Source organism: Gadus morhua, chromosome 8 (assembly GCF_902167405.1).
Source record: "Gadus morhua chromosome 8, gadMor3.0, whole genome shotgun sequence".
Taxonomy (NCBI): domain Eukaryota; kingdom Metazoa; phylum Chordata; class Actinopteri; order Gadiformes; family Gadidae; genus Gadus; species Gadus morhua.
The window spans coordinates 22,642,986-22,649,799 of record NC_044055.1 but is presented as its reverse complement, the minus strand read 5'-3'; the positions used below and the strand labels follow the sequence as shown (position 1 = coordinate 22,649,799).

At 42.4% G+C, this 6,814-nt stretch overlaps 1 protein-coding gene across 1 annotated transcript in view; it reads right to left on the bottom strand.

Annotated features, from left to right (window-relative positions):
• The window catches only part of LOC115549143 (cadherin-6), a 31,527-nt gene extending 25,215 nt beyond the window's left edge, over positions 1-6,312 (bottom strand). The window contains exon 1 of the mRNA XM_030364161.1: positions 6,204-6,312. The gene's annotated coding sequence lies outside the window, so the exon portion shown is untranslated. The remainder of the gene's footprint in view (positions 1-6,203) is intronic.
• Between the last annotated feature and the right edge of the window lie 502 nt (positions 6,313-6,814).

Here is a 6,814-nt window from a genome sequence, read left to right as displayed (position 1 = left end):
TGTTCTCCTGTCTCACCCAGAGTGTACACATATTCTGAGGCATGAGGAACGAGTAAATAATGTCTTTTTAAGATGACTTTGTGTTTATTCAAACCCAACCCTATTTTACCCTAAATTTGGGACCAATGCAGACAACTCTAATTGGAAAATGCCACATATGTGCTTCAAACCCCAAAACCATTCATTATGTGCCTGAAAAAAATGGACCTTCATTTGCCTAACCTTCGAGGGTCTCTTGAAATGTTGTTCCTGAGACTAATTGTCCTGGGTCATTTTTGTGGAAACATGGCTTATGGCCTCATCTTCCTGGCTCATCACTGGACGAGGTTCCAAAGTTGGTGTCCGCCTTGGTCCCGTGGACCCTAAATAATGGGAATATAGGATAACGGTTGACGTCAGAAGTGACCCTTTAACCTATGTTCAGAAATTGATCTTTTATGAAAATACACAATACTTAAAGACCAATTTATTGAATGGTGTAATGTTATTTATGCCGCTCGGGATTTCTCAACGAAACCAAAACAAAAGTTATTGTTTGATGATGTTGTGAAGTTGCATGGAAACTGTTGGCTTTACTGCCATGTCACCATGTCATCTATCTGATGAGACTCATGTCCTCGGATGAGTTGACAATGAATACAAGCAACAAGTACTCGTTGAGATGTAGACACTGTTTAGATTGGATTGTTGGGGTATTCTATATTCAGATTTCTGTACTCGGATTGATTCTATACAGGAATTTGGACTGCCATCTTCTCTGCAGGTAACAGCCAGCAAATAAATGTCCTCCCGTGCATCGCCATGTTTTGGTGATGAGTGTGCATAGAGTGAACACAGGCCATTCACAGGCGGCCTGCTGTCAATGTGTTGCTCATAGCAACACATTGAAATAGCATTTCACCAATTTTAAATATAAAAATAAATGACACTGATGACGTTGTTCTCTCAGACGGAGGAACAATTCTAATTAATAATGACCTGCCCAAGTAAAGTCTGTGTGCGGGAAAGAATGCATTAGCTTGGTGGTTGGCATGAGACACTTATAGCATAAGGGTAACTAGTAAGCTGGATCGATGTGTAAACTTTAGCTCTGCTGAATTACTGTTTTTGCGTATTTCCTAGGAAAAAAATCGTCCATGACATTTTGGACCAGACCGGCCCAACTCATTCGATAATGCACATCTTTTCTGTCTTTTCAGTCTCTTGAATGTGTATACCAACTGTTCCACTCTTTAGAACCACGTACCTTAAGCCATTCAATGAGTTAACGGGAATCCTTGAGAGTGGACACATTCAATACTTCCAAAACGTGTAATTATCAACACTGCAAAAGAGTATACTCCACCACTCCATCACAGTAATTCAGCATCTAACCAAACCTATCTAACCAATCTAGCGTCTGTCAGGCCCACCAGGGCCGATACCCATTGGTTAGGAAACCCAAAGAGAAGTGATTGGTGTCAGTGTGAATCGGGCCGCTGATCAACTGGTTTTATGGGCCGGTCAGACCAATATAAAAATAATTTAAAGTGTCGGGACGGTCCGCCCAAAAAGCACGTCGGCCCACTGGGAAAATGCCCAGTATGCCCGAAGGCGAGTCGGTCCCTGATGCCATCAACATGAAACCTCACCAAGGTAACCAGGTAAGGACCATTATCCTAAGGCCCAATACCATTTCTACCCCTTCCCCCTTCCCCTTACCCCTTCAAAATAAGGGGGAGGGGTAAGGGTAAGGGGTAGAAATGGGATTGGGCCTAAATTAAACTACGTATTTCTGTGGGTCAGCCATTGTTGTAGACAATTTGGATAATGATAACAACTCAGAATATAGAACATAGGTCTAGTTGTTTTTAGATAATTTAAGGCAGGCAATTCCCATAATATACCTGTACAGTTTTGCTGTTGTGGCTGTGTCACAAACATCAATGCTCTATCCTGTCAAATCTTTCTTTGCAGTCAATTACAACAGAAAGAGCCTAAAAATATGTCCCTCTCAACCAAACAAATCTCACCAACTTTAGCTATAATAGAGTTAGTATCTGTGTGTGCATGTGGTTGCTCTTTGTGGGTCTTTGTATGGAAATAAGATATATAAATATTTGGTCTTTGCGTGTCTTTGTATTAGATTGTGTGTGTGTGTGTGTGTGTGTGTGTGTGTGTGTGTGTGTGTGTGTGTGTGTGTGTGTGTGTGCACGTGTGTGTGTGCAGTGTTGTTTGGGCAAGCTACTTGCTAAATGTAGTGAGCAATGCATTAAATAAAGCTTCACTACGCGGAAGCTTCCCCAAGGAAATGTAGCACGCTAAACTACAAAACAGGGCAAAAGTGGTTCACTACATCAGAAGCTACTTGTTTTTCCATCAACTTCATGATTATTCAATGCTATCTCTGGGATCAATATACTTGTCTTTCAAACAGATACCGGGTAAAAATATTCCAGTTCAATCGTTAGTGACACAATTTATTAAACACTAACCGGAGAACCTAACCATGATTGCCATGCCAGATTGACAGGTGTTTACAGGATTCAACCTGGAGTCAACCTGGAGACAAAGTTCCCTGTGCCGTCTTTGCATCCACTTTGTGTGTCGGGTCTTTGTGTGTGTGCGTCAATGGTCGTAGCAACAGCTCATGATAGGTACGTGGTGTCCCCGTCATACGGAAGCAGTAATATTGACATAGAACATCTCACGTCTTCCAATGTTTATCATCGGGTACTTACACTTATTTATTTCATACTGCAGCAGAAAGCTCCACTGTGCTCCACTGTGCGGGAAATGTACATTGTGTTGACGCTAACATGCTACTGGATCAATAAAAGAGCTCAGCTATTTGATATAGAAAACAGTGACTTTACCAACACATTACAGAAAAAAGTAGTTAAACTAGTAAGGTCACTACTTGTAGCAGTGCTACTGCCCCAAAATGAGTGTGTGTTTGTGTATTGTGTTGTCTAAGGGGGTCTATAAAGCGAGACAGAGGACACAAACAGTGGGCTTTGGTGAACAAAGCCTCTCCACTGACCTGATAACAGCACAAAGCACTTTACAGTCTGGGAACCCGATGTAAATAACACAGGCTCATGAAACTCACAGTTACTTTCTTCACTGCATTTAGTTGTCGGGATCGTTTTTTTACCCATATGAAAAACATACAGTTTATGTAAATCAGGTAGTACAGACAAAATTCAGAGACATAACACTTTCACTGTAGATCTTTGTACATTTCACTAAAAACGCCTGTATCAATGCTTAATAGATGTTGATTCAATGCCTTTACCACACAAACACACTGCAGCTGCTGAAGCTGTACACAGACCGATCGCTCCTGGGTCTGCTGAGCCTTGATATGCTCTGGTCGCTTCATTAAACCAAACCTATTTGGTATTGGTATTTGATAAACAGGAAATTCCACTATTTGCAAACACATCGTTCTTATTACTCAGTGAAGCGGTAGTTTGAAGGGGGGGGAGCAGTCAAGCACACGGGAAAACAAGGCAGGAAAGGTTGTCTTCAAACAAACTGCTTACCAGTGCTGACTGCTGGTAGGGGTAAGCCCCCCATGGGATGTGAGATTGTGTGTGTGTGTGTGTGTGTGTGTGTGTGTGTGTGTGTGTGTGTGTGTGTGTGTGTGTGTGTGTGTGTGTGTGTGTGTGTGTGTGTGTGACATACAGGTACACAGAACAACACAAGCAACACAAGTTTCAGAGGTGTTGTAAGGACAGTAGGAGAGAGAGAGAGAGAGAGAGAGAGAGAGAGAGAGAGAGAGAGAGAGAGAGAGAGAGAGAGAGAGAGAGAGAGAGAGAGAGAGAGAGAGGGAGGGAGGGGGAGAGGGGGTGAGAGAGAGAGAGGGTGAGTTTGCAGTTAGCTTTGATCGGATATCTCCTTTATATTGTCTTTGTGTTTGCATGCATGCAAGCACAATCAGTCGCAGCAGGCAGCAGGCGTACACAAACACACACACACACACACACACACACACACACACACACACACACACACACACACACACACACACACACACACACACACACACACACACACACACACACACACACATTACTCCGTTAGGATTCACAAGTCAATTTGCAAATAGGACCTTTTAATGGCTTGATTTGCATACAGTGTGACATTATCTCTAACTAGATTGGAGCTTTCTCTAAGATTGCATCATGTCAACCCTGAATGATATTAACTTCCTCAGAGACTAAAGGGTACTCATTTACCCATGAATGCTGATGATAACTAACAAATTACGCAAGCCAAAAAAGTTAATTGCTCTCTTTTAATGTCTGATGGTAGAGGAGATATGCTGCTAATGCCCACATGTGTTCTTAAATGTTTAGCAATAAATGATCCTGGATGTGCAGATTTGAGCGAGGGATTTGTCATAGAGAAACACAATCAACGTTTTTCATTGTGCTGTATCCATGACATTTGTAAGCGTCAAAATGGCACTACAACAAAGCAGGTGTTAGTTAAAGCATGCAAACGGACAGAAGCTTGTCTCAGTCTGAACATAAGACTAATGATCCTTGTCTCTGAACAGGAGAGTAATGCAGCATCAGTTAAGTCTAAGAGAGCATTTTATCTGTGAATGCTTGTATGATGTTGTTTGGCTTGCGTTGTAATAAAACGTGCATGGTTGTTTTTGTTTTAAAGCCCAATTCTAGCGGAAATCTGAACTGGATTGATTTGTTTGCATAAAATAGTATTTGAGTAAAAACCTATATGCCCTGTTTAGATAAAGTAAGAAGAACAATATTTGTTTTTGGAATGTTGTGGTGTGAAAGGTAAGCAGCTGAATGTGTTATATAAACCCTAGACCTCCAGGTATCCCGGCCCAACCAATATGCCTCAGGTCAAACCCTCAAATGGCCTGAAATTCATTTAAAATCATTATTGTGATGGAAGCGGGAGTGATGATATATGCCACATGGACCAGCCCAATGCATGCGTTGTGTGGACGCAGCCCTCATCCACTCCATGTCCCCAAACAGATGCGCTCTGGTAACCATTGAGGCGGATGCAAAACAATGAAGGGATGCAATATTGAAGTACATTTAAACATTGTGAAAATGGAAATAAATGCTAAACACCACCGTGTCCGCCAGTACGCCATCGTTCAACATCATGCAAGCAATCCTAAATTAAACGCATATCAAACGCGCGGTATTTTCCCTTCTATTTTTGAGCTGTTTCTACTGTTCTACTGCGGTTGGATCATCTGAGAAGAATAAAGTGTTGAATTAATACTAACCCTTGCACAGTTAAAAAAAACACGAGACTACTGATAATATTACTTAATAATACATTACTATTGTGCAACAGACATATCTTCAAGTTGCCCTCCATCCACAAAAATAGCAAAACAGAAGAGATGAATGCACGGTATGACATGACAGCCAATCCAACCATCATCCTGCGACTCGTTTATGGTTCATGTTGAAGAGAGGAGGGAGTCGGAGCACAGCAGGTCGTCAGAGGACGGCGATCAGAAGTGATAGAACGCAGCATCAATAAAGTCGCGAAAGCGTTATTTTTTTTTGCCTCTCTCGCTTTCTCCCTCTCGTCTTCTCTTTTTATTTATATTATTATAACCTCAAGCCCAACAACACAGACGTAAGTGGTGATCCGGCGTGTCTCTGAACAGCGAGGCTGTACATGACCTGGTAGAACACGATCCAATAAACCAGGTTATTGAAGAGCTTCGTAGACACACACACACAATCCCATGTTGCGTTGTTATCTACATTGAATGGAAAGTTGGATGGTTTCATCTTACATTTAGATCCCCTTCGTGGACGATCACTTTTTATACTTAAAAACAACTGAAACTGCCTTTAAAGGCTGTAGGCTAGCCTACAAGTACACACTTATCTCAGCAGTACGATTTTTGAATATTTGGCAGTGGAAAAAATATTGCAATCTAGCCCCTAAATGCACCAGCCTATAAGGCCTACATATTGCCTGGAATCTTTGTTGGAGCGCAAGACACAACATCACTTAAATACATTTCGATAAGGAATCAGCACAATTTATATAGCCTAATCATATCTGACAAATTAACGCTATTCCAGATAACCTGTGACTATATACAACATATAGTCGAGGCACTACAATAACTCCTGCACGTGTTCGCAGTGTTTAAATTAATCCATCCAGTCAACAGAGCTTTCCTAAAGTCATCAAATAATAGAACTTACCACAGTTAAATCGGAGCGTGTCAAAACAGCGGTCTGTAGTCCCCCGTCCGAACACTGACCGACTGAACGGCTCGTCCTCCTATAGCTCGCTCTCGCTCTCTCTCTCTCTCTCTCTCTCTCTCTCTCTCTCTCTCTCTCTCTCTCTCTCTCTCTCTCTCTCTCTCTCTCTCTCTCTCTCTCTCTCTCTCTCTCTCTCTCTCTCTCTCTCTCTCTCTCTCTCTCTCTCTCTCTCTCTCTCTCTCTCTCTCTCTCTCTCTCTCTCTCTCTCTCTCTCTCTCGCTCGCCTCGCTCTCGCACTCTCGCTCTCTCGCTCTCTCTCTCTCGCGCGCTCTCTCAATCTCGCTCTCTCTATCGCGCTCAATTGGCGCAGTTTTGAAATGACCGCTGATTGGTGCATCATGGGCAATGAAGCCTGATTAAATGGTTGTCCCCAATCCCCACATCAAAACACAACAGGACTGCCTATCAACCCTCCCTCACAGCACATGGAGCCATACAAAAGTGGAGAAGTGAAGAACTGTAGTCCAGTTATCAGTAAGCAGCCCAGATACAGAAGAGAGGGGACAGGGCTTTTATTAAGTTGTTCAATGCAATGTAAGATAAAGTGTCAC